Source organism: Myotis daubentonii, chromosome 3 (assembly GCF_963259705.1).
Source record: "Myotis daubentonii chromosome 3, mMyoDau2.1, whole genome shotgun sequence".
NCBI lineage: Eukaryota > Metazoa > Chordata > Mammalia > Chiroptera > Vespertilionidae > Myotis > Myotis daubentonii.
In genome coordinates this window covers 219,810,334-219,825,659 of record NC_081842.1, presented here as the reverse complement: position 1 = coordinate 219,825,659, position 15,326 = coordinate 219,810,334, and the positions used below count along the sequence as shown (strand labels likewise).

The following is a 15,326-nucleotide window of genomic DNA, read 5'->3' as shown; positions in this document are numbered from 1 at the left end:
CCAGGGGGGCAGCCCGGCCTCGCCCTCCGACCACTTTCCTTTTCTGTTTTTCCTCCTCTTTTCTCTCTTTTCCCCACGGCAGCCTCCCTGTTGTCCTGACGTATTTACTTTGAACGGAAAGCCCTTGGCATTCCTGCGCAGACAGACGCGATACACAAACCTGGTTTTCCCTCGGAGCAGAAGTTAAAAATTATTCAACGCGGAATTCCTGGGCTGAGCTGCGGAGCCGCTGTACCAGGCAAAGGTTTCCACCGCCTGCCCCGCCGGCCAGGCCGCTGACGCCGCCCGGGAGCCTCGTCGCCGCGGCCGCCCGTCCTCCCGGACCAGGTAGGACTGAGGCTGGCAGGGGGCCTCGGGGGGCAGTGTGTCTTGTGGGGTCGGCGGTCACCCCCACCCCCCGATGCTGAAGCATTTCTGCCTGAGCTGCCGTCCAGCTGTGGTCGTCTCTGGGACACCCTGGAGCTGCCGGTGGCATCAGGGACTCGGACGTCCCCGCGGGGAGCCGGGGGCTGGGGCCTCGGCGCACACTGGGGGCTTCTGGAACGGCTGGGACGCTGAGGCTGGCCAAGGGGCCGCGCGGGCAGCCGCCACCCGAGGCCCCACGGCCCCACGGCCCTCGGACATTCAGTTCACGTGTCTGCACGAAAGGCCTGAGGGGCTCCCAGCTCCCGGGGAAGTTGGGGTTCGGCCCTCTGTGCCATTTGTGGGTGTGACTGAGCTTCCGGTAGCAGCAGATGACTGCCAGGAACCCAACTGCCCGTGGGACCTAATTATGACCCGGCCGCTCGCGGACAGAGCACCCTGGGCCCCGCAGGGAGGAGCGGCCGGTCCCTGGTTCACATGTCCCGACGGGGCAAGGTCGGAAGCTCTGGCCAGGAAACCGAATTCGTTCCGTGAAACAAGACGCGTGTGCCCCGTGCACACCTGGGGGAGGGATTCCTGGTCGGCCGGACCAGCCTCCTTCCCGAGCTGGAGCCAGTCCCGCCCAGGCTCTGAGCCCAGGGGCAGGGGCCATGGGGGCGCCAACGAAGCAAGATGGGGCCTAAGACGCGGACGGCTCCACGGGCAGCTGGTCACGTGGCAAAATGGGAGCGTTGTCATGGAGACCTGCCTGACCAGGGAGGTGGGCATGGGTGGGGGTGTGGTCGCATGATGGAAATCCCAGAGGAATGTTGTCAGAGCAGGAAGGGCGGTGATGGGAGACCTCTCCGTGAGACAATAGCCAGCTCACGGCCGCGTCCCGATACCTGTGAGGCCAGGCCTGGGACGGCGGGGACTGCATCCGCTGAATTTTTATTTATCTGAGATTTTTAAATTGATTTTTTAATATTTTATTATTGATTTCAGAGAGGAAGGGAGAGGGAGAGAGAGAGAGAGAGAAACATCCATGATGAGAGAGAATCATGGATCGGCTGCCTCCTGCACGCCCACCACTGGGGATCGAGCCCGCAACCCGGGCCTGTGCCCTGATGGGGAATCGAACCGTGACTGCCTGGTTCATAGGTCAATGCTCAACCACTGAGCCACACAGGCCGAGCTTAAATTGATTTTTTTGAGAGAGGAAGGGAGAGGGAGAGAGAGAGACATCAATGTGAGAGTAAAACATCGATTAGCTGCCTCCTGCACGGCCCCTCCTGGGGATGCAGCCGAAACCCAGGCATGTGCCCTGACAGGGAACAGAACCGGACCTCTCCGTGCACAGGACAAGGCCCAACCCACTGAGCCACACCGGCCAGGGCTGCGCCAACTGAAATTGTAATTTCCTGCTGAGTCGGTTATACCTGCGTGTAGTTCCAGGCAGACATTTGTAGGCGGCTGGACAGACAGCCTCCCACCCACGCGGCCCTGCCCGCCGGGGCCCACGTCCGCCCTGCAGACAGCTCTGTGCTGTTCACCGAGTTCGTGGGACCACATGGTGGGGGCGGCTTCCCAGAGCTCCTGTGTGAGGCGTCACCTATCGGGGTCACCGGAGGCAGCTGCTGGCATTCCCTTCCTCACGCTCCCCGCCGTCCACCCCTGGGTCCCGCGTTTCCAGTCGAGGTTAACTGTCGCTGCTCTGCACGCGTTCACCCGGGCGGCTCGCATGGCACCGCCAGCCGGCACACAGGGGTCTCCCTGCTGGACGATGGCCTCTCCGTCCCTGTGCCCGCTGAGCTTTCTCCTGGCTCGCGACCAAGACACCCTCAGACTCTCCCCGAGGCTCAGAGTGGAACACAGGGGTGTCCGCGGGCCCTGCGGGCGCCCGGGCTCTCCCTGGCCCTGGTGGACCCCCGTGTGCGCAGGCTGGACCCAGGCCGCCCTGGCCTTCGTCCTGAGGACTCCCTCTGCCTCTCCCCTGGGTGGACCTCCCCGGACCCGTCTTGTTTTTGTGGGGGCTTCCTCGTTTGTGTGGGGGGCGAGCTCCCCGGCTTCCTGAGAAAGGGCCGTGGCCGACACATGGTGTTCAAATGCCTCCCTCCTCCTCCCTCAGGGGACAGTGTGGGGGTGCAGATGCCAGCACAGCCACCAGGCTCCCTGAGTCGTGACCCTCGTCCCGCATCTCCCAGAGCCCGATGCTGCGGGTAAATGGGGTGTCCTGACCCCTGACCTCTGGCATGCTCGAATACCATCACCTTCTGAGGCACCGGGTCAGGGCTGCCCTTATGGTCCCTGGGGACACGGTTTAGCCATAACAGGGTGTTGGGTGCAGCTCCCATGGAGGGAAGGGGTCCAGGTGACTCGAGGGGACCAGGCGTCGGTGAGAAGTGACGAGCTCACCTGACAATTCTTGCAAAACCACAGCTGAGCTGCAGGTCCACTTGTACACCATTTTCTTCAATAAACACAGCCGCCCCGGATTCCCCCAGGTGTCACCTCTGGGGGGCGGCCCGCCGCGCCTCCAGCGTAGAATTCCGGGCCTGTCGTGGGGCTCCGGCTCGGGAGTCTCACACTCTGATCTTTATCCTCAATTGGCTGAATCTCGGAGGGAGCTGCCCTGGTGCCTGGGACTCAGACGCAGGGACGCTGCCCCGGAGCAGAGAGCACGGCTTCGCGGGGTGGCCAGCTGCGGTCACTCAGAATGACCTCTTGGAGGAAAGCACCCAGGGTGACCGAGGGGGGGCCCTGCTGGGCAGCCTGGCCTGCTGTCCTCAGTCTCCACTGTGTCCTTCCCCCGAAAGCCCCGTGCGGGCGGTGCTGTCCTGACCGTGTTGTCTGCTCCCGCACTGCGCCTGCGAGGGAGGCTGGGCGTCGGGCCCACGAGGCCTCCCCACCTGCCAGGCCAGGGCCACCCCAGGCCCCAGGGCCGGGCAGGCCCCCTCCCAGGGCTCCAGGAGGCTGGGCGTCTGGTCCCAGGCAGTGGTGGGCGGCCAGCGGGACAACGTCCCGGTTTAATGTTTCACTTCCTCCCGTATGATTAACCCTGGCAGCCCTCCCTCCGGTGCCTGGGACGCGGGTGACCTTTCCCTCTCGCCCACTCGGTCTGTGTCGGGTCAGGGACTTGGGGGACACCCACGGTGTCTGTCTGTCTGTCTGTCCGCTGGCTCGGGTCAGACCTGGGTTCCCAGGTCCTGCTTCCTGGAGCTTCACCCGGTGGCTGGTCTGGGAGGGGACGTGTCCTGGAATGTGGGCCCTCAGTTTTGCTTTCCTGAAAACAAAACAAAAGGTTTGATTCATGGGCACGTCCCTGCTGTGCGTGCGAGGCCAGTGGTCAGGGAGGCGGGAGGTCTCTTCCTGCTAACACAGGCCAGACGGGACTAGCACAGTGGACGTCACCGCCCTGCGAAATCCAGGGCCACCACCCCCTCTTCCAGGGCCCCAGTCCGTCTCTACTCCCACAGGACCCCAGGCCTTTGGTCCCCCAGGAATCCCAGGCCTCCCACCCCGACACAGGACCCCCCAGACATGCCCTTCCCCCCACAGGACCCCATCCCACTGCAAACAGAACAGAGGGCGCCTTCTCCCCAGGAAACCATTCCTCACACTCTGTCAACACCAGTGCCGCCCAGGAGGTCCCCGTTGTCCCCACACACGCCTGCTCACAGGGTGGCCCTCAGGCGAGGAGCCCAGAGCTTCCCACGCCCTCCCAGGTCCTGTGTGGACCCTGCACCATCCTCGGAAGCAGGTGTGTCTCTGCTCAGAAAGTGGGGGTCTTGGCACATGCATGTCGCTGTGGCCCGTGGCCCGGGGGTGAGGGTGCACCCCAAGCCTGGGTGAGGTGCTGCCGTGCCCCCTGAGCGTGGGCAGAATGGGGTGGGAGCCACGGGGGGGGGGTGCGCACATCTGCAGCCTCGTGTCCACACCACCCTCCCCTGCCACCGGGGTGCCCTGGAGAGGCGAAGCTGGGGTGGGGGGCAGCTGAGGGGCAGGCAGAGCTCTGAGAAACCGGGGTGAGGGCTGGGAATGGAGGAGGTGGCCCTGAGGGCTCTGGGCTGAGCAGAGGCCTGGAAAACATGAGGATCTGGGGGCTGAGAGTGGAGACCGGGGGCCCTGGCCGTGGCCCCCGGGGAGGAGGGTCTGGGGTCCGCCCCAGGTGGGTGGGCTGGGCCGGGAGGTGGAGGGCAGCTGGGCCCACTTGCAGGGGAAGCAGTGAGGTCAGAGGTGTCCCTGCAGGAGGCAGCCTGGAGGGGGGCTGCCGGCTGGGCCCGGCTGGCCTGGGCAGCCTGGGGGGGGGGGGGGGGGGGACGGGGGATGGGCACAGAGCAGAGGCCAGAGGCTGGGCGCTCGCTCCCTGGGCAAACACCCTAAAACCCGCCCTCAGGCAGAATCCAAATACAGGACTTTCAGCTCCTCTGCTGGGAGCAGACCTGCCTTTTGCTGCAGGGGGTGGGGGTGGGGTGGGGTGGGGATCTGGCCCCTGGGGGGCCCCTGTGGTACTGAGCCCCCAGGGCAGACAGGAGGGCGCCCGCCCGCCCGGTGGGACCCAGCAGCCTGCCCGCATGGCCGGGTTAATTGGGGCGCAGGTGCAGATATGCTAACAAAGGTGGGGCGCCCGCCGCGTAACCCTTTCTGTGCCGGAGCCCGGGAAGGGGCGGACCGTGGGGGCAGGAGGCTGGAACGGGGCTAGGGGTCCGTGTGCCCGGGGCGCTTGGCCGCAGGCCTCGGTGGGGCAGGCGGGACCGCTGGGTGGGGCCGGACCGGACCGGGACCAGGACCGGACCGGAGGGACGGAGGCCGCCCCTGCGCGCTCCTCCCGGCTCACACCTGGGCCCAGCGCCCGCCCGCCCGCGCACCTGCCCGGCCCCCGGCCCCACCCCTTCCTGGGCTCCGGCTGACAATGCGGCGGGGCTTTGTGGTGGCCTTTGGGGGGGGCTCAGCGGGCAGGGAGGGGTGCGGCGGGGGAGCCCAGCTTTGCCTACGAAACCCGAGCCCCGCCAGGTGCGCGGGAGACAAAGGCGCTGCGCGGTTGGAGGGCGGGGCCTCCGTCCGGCGTGGGGGGGAGGGGGAGGAGAAAGGGGGGGAGGGGGGCCCTCAGGGGGGTCAGGTTCCGCCTGCCCCGCCCCCCCACCCCCCTGCCCACCGTCCCTGGCACCCGGGCTGATGGGGCTGCTCCTGGGGCCACATCCGCCCGGCGGCGCGGTTTCCCCGGAAAAGGCGGCGGCTTCCAATGAGGGCTCGGCCGCCCCCCTCCCCCTGCACATCCCGGCCCCGCTCTGGGCTCCCCGGTGTCCAGGGTCTGGGGCCTCCGGTACCTGCGTGTCCGGGTGCACATGGGCACCCCTGGGGCGGCTGGGGGTGCGCAGAGGGCGGGGCTCCCTGCAGAGAGAGCCCTCCCCCCACCTGGCCCACCTCCGGGCGTGGGGCAGCCTGGGGCCTGGGTTCCTGTCCCTGTGACCCGGGAGCGGGATTCTGGTCCCTGTGACCCGGGATTGGGGTTCCGGTCCCTGTGACCCGGGATTGGGGTTCTGGTTCCTGTGACCCGGGATTGGGGTTCTGGTCCCTGTGACCCGGGATTGGGGTTCTGGTTCCTGTCCCAGGAGCCGACAGCCTTTGGGACAGGCAGCCATGAGCACTTGGGGGATGGGGCTGGGGGTCTCCTGAGGCCCCCCCGACCGCCTGGGGCACACCCCACTGAGGGGGTCAGGGGCAGGACCCCCCATCCCCGCCCTCCCGGCCCTCCGCCAGCCCCTCCCTGTGGCTCTTCCTCCTCACACTCGGGCAGGCTCGCACATGCTCGCACACGCTCGCACACGCTGGTCACACACCCTCACTCACACACGGTCCCACACGCCCCCAGCACAGCCTCGTGCTCACACTGGGGGGGGGGGTGCCCTGAGCTGGCAGCCAGGTGACAGCCTGCAGAGCTCTGCCCCCACCCTGGGTCCCACTCCGGCTGCTGCCCGTCCCAGCTGTGGGCGCTCTGGCCTCCCTGCCTCCCTGCCTCCCGCTTGTCCGGCCCTGGGACGGGGAGCAGCCCGGCCTCCTTCCCTGGGGCTCACGGGGCTGGGGCTGCCCTGACCTGCCGTCCACCTCAGCTCCCTTGGCTGCGAGCCCAGCTCCTTCCTGCCTCCACCTTCTCCAGGAACGGGCGTGGCGCGCTCTCCCCACGGGCGACTCCTGCAGGAAGCCCTCCGTGACTGCTTCCCCAGCTTCCCCCCCACTCTGGACTCACAGGCGGGGAGAGGGAAGGGGGGCGGGGAAGGGGGCTGTGGGCCCCCCAGGTTTGCAGGCGCCCTGGCCCCAGGTGAGTGCGTGGAGGCCCCTCTCCGGAAGACAGCTCCCTCCCCACCTGCCGGGCCAGAGCGTCCTGTCTGGGATGAGGGGAACTTCTCGAAGCCGGGTTTGGACTTGGAGGGTTTAAAGGAAGCATCCTTCCCCCGGGGCTCGGTCCCCCCACTGACCGGAGCTGAGCCGCCGCTTTGAGTGACGGCTGGCGGGTGGCGTTTGAGAGACAAACACGTGCGAGTCCCCAAGGCTGAGTCAGTGGGGCTGCATCTGCGTGGTTTTTAAAAATATATTTTTATTGATTTCAGAGAGGAAGGGAGAGGGAGAGAGAGAAACATCAGTGATGAGAATCATGGATCGGCTGCCCCCTGCACGCCCCACACTGGGGGTCGAGCCCGCAACCCGGGCCTGTGCCCTGACCGGGAATCGAACCCTGACCTCCTGGTTCCTAGGTCGACGCTCAGCCACGGGGCGCGCTGGCCGGGCTGCGTCTGCGTTTTGAAGGGACGAGGAGAACAGTGGCCTAAAGCAGGGCTCCTGGGCCTCTGGACACCTGGTGTTCGAGGGACGGCCCTGCAGGTGGGAAGCCCACGCTGCCCCCCGTCTCACACGTGTCTCTGGCCTTCCATCGGTGCTGCCCGGAATGTGGTGGCCGTCGGGGAGGGGGGCCACGGAGAGGCGCCGGACACCCAGGAGCTGGCTCTGCCGCCCCATCTCCAGGCCCCGGGCATGAGCTGCGTTAGGACCGGAGCTCGGTGTCTGGAGAGGTGCCCTCGTGCCGTCCACCAGACGGGGCAGCCACGCTCAGGGGCGGCTCGGAAGTGTGTGCCCCCCCCCACACACACACACGTACACACACCTGTTCCCTTGTTACAGAAAAGACAAAGGGCAGAGGAAGGGGCAGGAGTGGAGCCAGGTTGGCAGGTGGGGAAACTGAGGCTCAGCGAGGAGGGTCAGGCTGAGCAGGGGGCCTCAGCACTTCCGGGTCCTGCAGTAAACTGCAGCCCATCTGCCGGGTCCCTGGAGCCCGTAGGGGGGTATGTGAGGGCGAGGCCTCCCCCCGCGCCGTGTGCTGCGCGACCTGTGAACTCACCGGCTCACCTCTCGGGCGGGCCCGCAGGTGGGCTGGGGCAGGGACCCCACTTCAGGCAGGTGTGGTCCAGCCAGTGTGGCTCAGTGGTTGAGCGCCAAGCGATGAACCAGGAGGTCACGGTTCGATTCCCCGTCAGGGCACATGCCCGGGTTGCGGGCTCTATCCCTGGTGCAGGAGGCAGCCGATCAATGATTCTCTCCTCATTGATGTTTCTCTCTCCCTCTCCCTTCCTCTCTGAAATCAATAAAAAAATATTTAAAAAAGACAGGGATGCCCTAGCCGGCTTGGCTCAGTGGGTAGAGCGTCGGTCTGTGGACTGAAGGGTCGTGGGTTTGATTCCGGTCAAGGGCATGTACCTTGGTTGCGGGCACATCCCCAGTGGGGGGCATGCAGGAGGCAGCTGATCAATGATTCTCGCTCATCATTGATGTTTCTCTCTCTCTCTCTCCCTTCCTCTCTGAAATCAATTAAAAAAAAAAAGACAGGGGTGTTGCCCAGGACCCCACCCCGGGCACAGAGCGATCTGCGTCCCCCTGCTCCCCAGGGGCGCTGGGTTTGGGGGAGCTTCCAGGGAGGCGACCAGGCGAGCTTGTGGGTGTTCGAGTGAACACGGCGGGTCCCCGTGAGCCAGGTCCAGAGCCACCTTCGTGGGGCAGGTCTGCTCCTCGGCCAGAGGCTCAGGCCCAGCAAGCCCATGGGGTGCCCCCGACACACGTCCCCGCCTCTCACAGCGGCTCAGGGTTCAGACCGGAATGCGCGCGAGCCCCTGGTGGGCATTTGGGTACAGGGGTCCCCTGCCCCCAGCACCTGCTGTCCTGCCCACCCTCCCAGGTGCTCCCAGGGCTGGGCCTGGTTGCCACAGGCGCCTCTGGCCTCCTGGGGCGGCCGCGGCGGGACCGGGAGTGGACAATCCCCGGCAGACTTTTCCCTTGAAAGACCCAAAGCCCGATGTCAGCTGAACGTCAAATGCGGTGTTTTCGGTGGTTCTCCTCGATGATGGGGTGGGAGACGCGCGTCTGTAGGAACCACACTGGGAACTTCACCCTTTCCCAGGCTGGCGGCGGCGAGGACTCTGGCTCCTGTCAGTCACACGATCCCCAGGGTCCACATTGAGGGGCTGCGGCTGTGCACCCAGCGTTTGGGGTACCTGGTTTGTGTTCTCGCATCTCCTCGCGTCTGCAAAGCGCCTGCCTGTGTCTCCTGCGTCTGGTGAGGAGAGGAGGCGGGGGCGGCTGAAACAGGAGGTCCCACCCCGGCCGACCGCAGTGCCCAGCACAGGGCAGGGGCCTGGCTCAGCGGTGCCTCCTGGTTTAGGTGCATTAAATGCGTTTTCGATTTAACCGTGTTTTCAACTCCGATGGGTTTAGGAGGACGTACGGCGAGAGGGTCCTTGACGGTTCCCCCCGTGTGACGTCGCGGGGCCAACGGTGGGCGACTGGGACCGTGGTGGCCTCTGTCATTCTGTCATCGTTTGGACTTTATAGGCTGTTACCTGCCCACAAGCAGCTGCAGGTGACCCCGCCCGCCCTGGCGGACCCTCCTAACTGAGGTCTGCACCCAGGGTCACAGCTCTGGGCTGTCACTCTTTGTGGGGTTTTAAATTTTATTTTTCCGAGAGGAGGGGAGAGGGAGAGAGAGATAGAAACTTCAGTGATGAGAGAGAATCATGGATCAGCTGCCTCCTACACACACTCTACCGGGGACCAAGCCCACAAGCCAGGCCTGTGCCCTGACCGGGAATCGAACCCAGGACCCTTCAGTCTGAGCTGACGCTCTATCCACGGAGCCACGCTGGCCGGCGGGGCGGTCATTCTCGCACAGCATTTGCCTGGCCAGCAGGAAGGCAGCCTGTGCTTTGCTCGGAGAGTTCCGGAGGCACCGCCCTGCTTTGTTCCCTGCGGCTCCAGGCCCCTGAGGAGGCTAGTCTGGCATCCAGCCTCCAGCCCAGGCAGGAGCCCAGGCTCAGCGGTGGCCCAGCAGCCGGCTGCCCCTTGATGGTGCCAGTCCAGGATCAAATGGGGGGAAGTCTCCCAGCCGCTCCCTCGTGCCTGGGGCCCTGGCCCCGCCCAACTCTGGGGCGCTGGGGGTGCTGGGGGTGCTGGCAGAATTGGGGGGTGAGGCCACAGAGGACATAAGGAGCCTCTAGTTTGGGCCGTGAAGGCTCCTGCACCCCAATAGGAGGCAGGGGCCCCGAGGTGCTGCTGGGGTCACCTTCTGAGCTGCAGTCAGCGCAGAGGCCCACCTGGAGGGGGAGGAGCGCAGCCCCAGGCACCTGCTCCCTCTGGCTGGAGAGGACACGCACCCCACGGTCACCCAAGCAGCCCTGGGACTCGCCCTCCGACCGTCCCCACACCCCTCCCTGAAGGCCCCGGGGTTCCAGACTCCAGGGCCAGAGCTGTGCACTGGTTCCCTCGAAGGGACCTGCCCCTCCCAGGACCCACGAATGTCCCCCTCCCTGCCCCCCAACCCCCATCCTCAAAATCCTGCTTCCCAACAGCTCTCCCAGCCCACGGCCCCGGCCCTCCCACACCCTCACCCTCACCCTCACTGCACCCACAGTCTGTGCAGGCCCCTGGCTGCCCCTTGGACAGGTCCCAGGGAGACACTCCCTCCGTGTCGGGGTTGCCCCTGGTCCCCAGGGTGCCCGCCCTCCTCCACTTCCTCAGCTCCCACTCGGGGCTGCAGGAATTGCCCAGCCGGCGCCTCCTCCCAAACTGTGGCCAGGCCCGTGCCATCGCTGGGGCGGACGCCATGTTCCGGCAGAGGGGCCTCCTGGGGGTCTTCGCGCCCTGTGCTAGCCCTGCAGTACCCGGGCCGCCCCATCTCCGCACAGAACCCTCCCCGACCCCAGGACCCTCCAGCCACGGCCCCTCTCTGCCTCCCTCCCCGCCTTCCCCCTCTAGACCCACAGGCTGGCTCCTCCCTGCTCTGCTAGCCTGGTCAAGGTCGCAGTGACCTCCATGTTGCCTCCTGGCCTCCTACTGGCTGGTTTCTGTGTGCGCCTCCCCCCGTCCTGTTCCCCACTCCCCTCTGCCCAGGCCTCTCTGCCCCTCGCAGATGTTGCAGGACGCGGCCTGCCTTCCCCAGGGCGCTCCCTGCCACACCTACTGCCGGCGATGCCAGGTCCCGGGTGGACGCCTGCAGCCAGGAGCAGGCAGGTGCCTGGTCAGCACCGAGCCAGCCCTGCCTGGCCACAGGCCCTGCGCCCGTCCCCTGCCCCTCCAGCCGCAGCCTCAGTCGTAACAGTCTCGTCACCAGGGAAGGAGGTTCAGCACGGCACACCTCTCAGCCTCTTTTCACAAACACCACCCAGATCTTTGTCTCCGACTCTTGTCCCCTCGTTTGGGGACCCGGCCTTGGTGCCCAGCGACGTGACCGGGCACACGCGTCGAGGGGCTCAGGCTCTCTCATCAGCTCTGACTGGGTGACTCTCATGGGGCTGGTCCTCTGGTCAGGCGGTCAGGTTGGAGGCCTTGCTGAGCCACTGGCCCTGCCCCCCAGACTCCTCTCCCCCAGGCCCCTGACCCCCAGGCCCCTGCTCCTATCCCAGCCCTGGCTGAAAGGTCTGGCCAGCAGATCACACATTTTTGCCCAAAGCTTTGACCCCAGGTTTTCTTCCCAAACCCACCCGTCTCAGCGTCCCTCCACACCCCAACCCAGCCCACTCCGCTGGCCTGCGGTGTCATTCCCTCCCGGGCACCCCAGCCCCTGCCCTCTGCCCTCACTGGCTTCTCGCTCCCTTCCCCTCGCTCAGCCCTCTGCTGCCCACTGCAGGTGTCCGGCCTGGACGAGCCTGTCTTCTGACCCAAAAGGCAGGCAGGCCAGCAGCATGGGAGGGGGGAGCCGGGGTCTCTGGACAGGAAGTGTCTGGGGAGACAGCGCAGGTGGGTGGTGCCTGGGCAGGGGTGGGGGTCTGGGGTCCCTTGGGCGCAGGTGCCTGCTGTACAGACTGTGAATGCACTGGATGCCCTGAGTGGTCCCCTTTAAACGCTAACTTGGTGTTCTGTAAATTTCACCTCAATCAAAACATCTCCCTGCAAAATAAGCCCCTAAACTCCTCCCAATCCGGCCCACGGGATCCAGGTGCGGGGTGCCCTCCCTGCGTCCCTCCCCTCCTCCCTCGTGTGGGTCTGAAAAACAAGCGCTCAGGGCAGGCGGGCGGCCCCACAGCACAATTACGCTCCCCGAGTGGAAAAAGGGGGTGGTGATTTCTCAGCCCGTCCCTGGCGGCCCCAGCACCTCAGTGACTCCCGTATTTGAGACCAATTACCCAGCAGCGGCGGGGGGGACAGGCCGGGCCCAGCAGCCTCATTAAAGCGCTGCCTGCTGCCTCCGGGAGCCCGGAGGAGGCTCAGGGAGGGGGAGGGCGGAGGGAGGCCGGTCCAGGGTCCCTCCCTGGCGAGGCCGCCCGCACATGGGGCCGCGGTTCCCTCCCTGCCGTGGCGACAGGTGCCTGGGTTGCATCAGCCCAGTGGCCCCACGGGGTTCCTGCAGCACCTGAGGCCCCGGTGTGCCCGCCCCACACCCCGCTCCCAGCTCCAGGCCCCAGCTGCCTCCCGCAGGTCCCCACAGCGGCCCCTCCTCCTCTACCTGATAAAGGTGGGTTTCTGGAAGGTTCCACCTCCATCCTCTGTAAGTGTGCTCAGACTGGATGGGGGAGGAGGCCCGACGAGAGGCTGCTGGTAGAACAATTTAAAAAAATATATATATAGTTTTTATCGATTTCAGAGAGAGGAAGGGAGAGGGAGAGAGAGATAGAAACATCAGTGATGAGAGAGAATCATTGATCAGCCGACTGCCTTCTGCACACCCCGCACTGGGGGTCCGGGCATGTGCCCTGACCGGGAATTGAACCGAGACCTCCTGGTTCATAGGTGGATGCTCAACCCCTGAGCACGCCAGCCGGGCCAGTTGTAGAACAGTTTCTTAAATGGACCACTGACCCCCTCGAGGTCTCTCCACGTTCCCTGGCCCGAGCCGGGTCTGTGGCCCTCCCTGCGCCCGTGCCCACCCTTCCAGAAGCGGGGAGCCCAGAGCCCCTGCCCTCCCTCCCCTGACCCCGGGCTCCAACGGCACAGGAGCTGCCTCTGTCCCCGTCCAGGCAGGAAAGTCAAGGCCACCGTGTCCTGCTCCACCCAGGACACAGGACCCTCCCAGCTCACAGCAGCTGCTCCCCAAAGGGCACCCAGAAAGTAGGAAGGGCCTTGCCCCCAGCACCCCTAAGCTCCCCTAGCTCCCTGCCCTCCCTCCTGGCGGTCACCATGCAACCTGCACCTTCCTCGACTGGCCCCGGACCCCCCTACAGTCACACTGGAACCCAACGCCGCCCAGTTTCTCCCCCAGAAAAAGAAGCTACACACAGAAACAGCCCCGGGGACCCCAGGACCTGAGGGGGTGTCCCCAGGTGGGACCCAGAGGGACCTCCTCCGTCTCCCCCTGCAACGAGGCTTCCTGACCCCTCACTTCTGCCATCATCGAGGACACTGGGGGGCTCCTGGGGCTGTAGCCTGATGGGGTGGGGGCCCCACGAGGTCAAGGGTTAACCAGGGAGGAGCCTTCCGGAAAGGGGGGCCGTGTGTCCACCTGCCAGGGGAGCCCCAGAAGGTATGGCTGGGACAGGGCAAGGCCAGGGGTAAGGTCAGGTGGAGCCAGACAGTGGCCAGTGTGACCTCTGCCCTCTGCCGCCAGCCCTGGGAGCACCCAGGATGTAGGGCACAGGTGGGGCCAGGTGGGTCCTATTGGGCGTATGGAGGTGGGAGCCCCCGGGCCTGTGCTGGGCTGCCCCTGCCCGAGTCGCCGCTGGGGCTCAGGGAGGGGTCTCAGGCTGCAGACATTGGGTCCCCCCATTCACGACTGTGGCTGTGGCTGTGGCTGGAGAGGGTGGGTCTGGGGTCAGAGGGGAGAGTCCACCAGGTCGTGGGACGTGGAGGAGGGTGCAGGGCTGGGAGGGCGGAGGCGGCGGGGCCCTGGGATCCCTGCCAGCACCTGCCCCACCTGGGGCTCCAGCTTCCACTCAGAGCAGGGAGGGGGGCGAGGGAGGCAGGACGTCCCAGGAGCCACCCGCCCCCCCCGGGCTGTCTGGGGCTGGGGAACATGTTCCTTCCCTGGAAGCCCATCCCCCCAGCCCCCAATCTGAGAATTTCCACTCAAATCAGATGCTGATTTGGGAGGCAAATTGGAGCGGCTGCTGGGCCGTCAGGGGGGGGTCTGTGGGCTCAGGTTTCCTGGGAGCCAGAGTCACCCCGTGGGCGGTGCCCCTGGAGGGAGGCGCCGTGTGCGGACCATTCGCCCAGTGTGGGGGGGGGGGCAGAGATGCCAGAGCCGGGCAGCCCCCACAGGACAGCGTTGGCTCGAGGCCGCGTCTGTTATATCAGAGCAGCCTGGTCAAAGTCACCTCCGGCATCTTCACCCCCATTTCACCTCCACGTGGCAGACTGCAAGGCGGCCTCAGCGGCACCAGCGCTCAGGCTGTGGGTCCCAAACCCCTGACCCTGGTCCCCGCCCCTGGAGCTGCAGCCCTGGTGGGGACGATGCTGCTGGGAGAGGGGCCGGAGGGGGAGGCGGGGGTGGGGGGAGGGGGGGAGGGGGGCAGGAGGCCGTCCCCACAGGCCGAGCGAGATGTACCGAGGGGCCTGAGACACGAGGGGAGGGCGCGCAGGCGACAGCAGCACGTCCAGCCGCGTTTCTCCAGCTGCGCTTCCTGGAACGTGCCCGGAGCCGAGCCTCCCCTGCGGCCGGAATCCACCGGGAGCCGGGGAGCCAGGCCCTTCGGCTGCTGCGGTCTGAGGGCCTAGAGCAGGGACGGCGAACCTGTGACACGCGGGTCAGAGGTGACACGCGAGCTCATTTTTTTGGTTGATTTTTCTTTGTTAAATGGCATTTAAATATATAAAGTAAATATCAAAAATAGAAGTCTTTGTTTTACTGTGGTTGCAAATATCAAAAAATTTCTCTATGTGACACGGCACCAGAGCGAAGTTAGGGTTTTTCAAAATGCTGACACGCCGAGCTCAAAAGGTTCGCCATCCCTGGCCTAGAGCGTAGGACCCTTTTAAGAAAAATAGAACAAAGTAAGAAATGCAAAACTGGGGTGAAGTGTGATTTTTGTTTAGTATCTGAAAAGAACTAAAAACAAATGGCTAATTTTTGAAAGCTGCAGACATCCTGCAATCCAGACAGAAAACAACCCATATTCTTCATTAACTAAAAGCATGTCCCGGCGCCCTGGCTGGTGTGGCTCAGTGGACAGAGGGTCGGCCTGAAGACTGAAGGGGTCCTGGGTTCGATTTCCAGTCAAGTTCACAGGCCTGGGTTGCGGGTTCGATCCTCAGTGGGGGGCGTGCAGGAAGCCGCCGATCCATGATTCTCTCCCATCATTCATGTTTCTCTCTCCCTCTCCCACTTCCTTCCTCTCTGAAATCAATAAAAATATATTTAAAAATAAATAAAATAAAATAAAAGCACGTCCTGACAGGTTGACCGCCCCGCCCCCCGCCAGGGACGGGCAGTGACCGGGCCCCCAGGGCCCATGAGGGTGTTGAGATCCTGGGAGCCAGCTGCGCCCTGTGAAGATGGAAATGCCCTGCACAGG

At 65.3% G+C, this 15,326-nt stretch overlaps 1 protein-coding gene across 1 annotated transcript in view; it reads left to right on the top strand.

The window, feature by feature from the left end:
* Window positions 1–314: 314 nt before the first annotated feature.
* TTLL10 (tubulin tyrosine ligase like 10) overlaps window positions 315–15,326 on the top strand; it is a 44,393-nt gene continuing 29,381 nt past the window's right edge. Inside the window, exon 1 of the mRNA XM_059686262.1 lies at window positions 315–327. The gene's annotated coding sequence lies outside the window, so the exon portion shown is untranslated. The remainder of the gene's footprint in view (window positions 328–15,326) is intronic.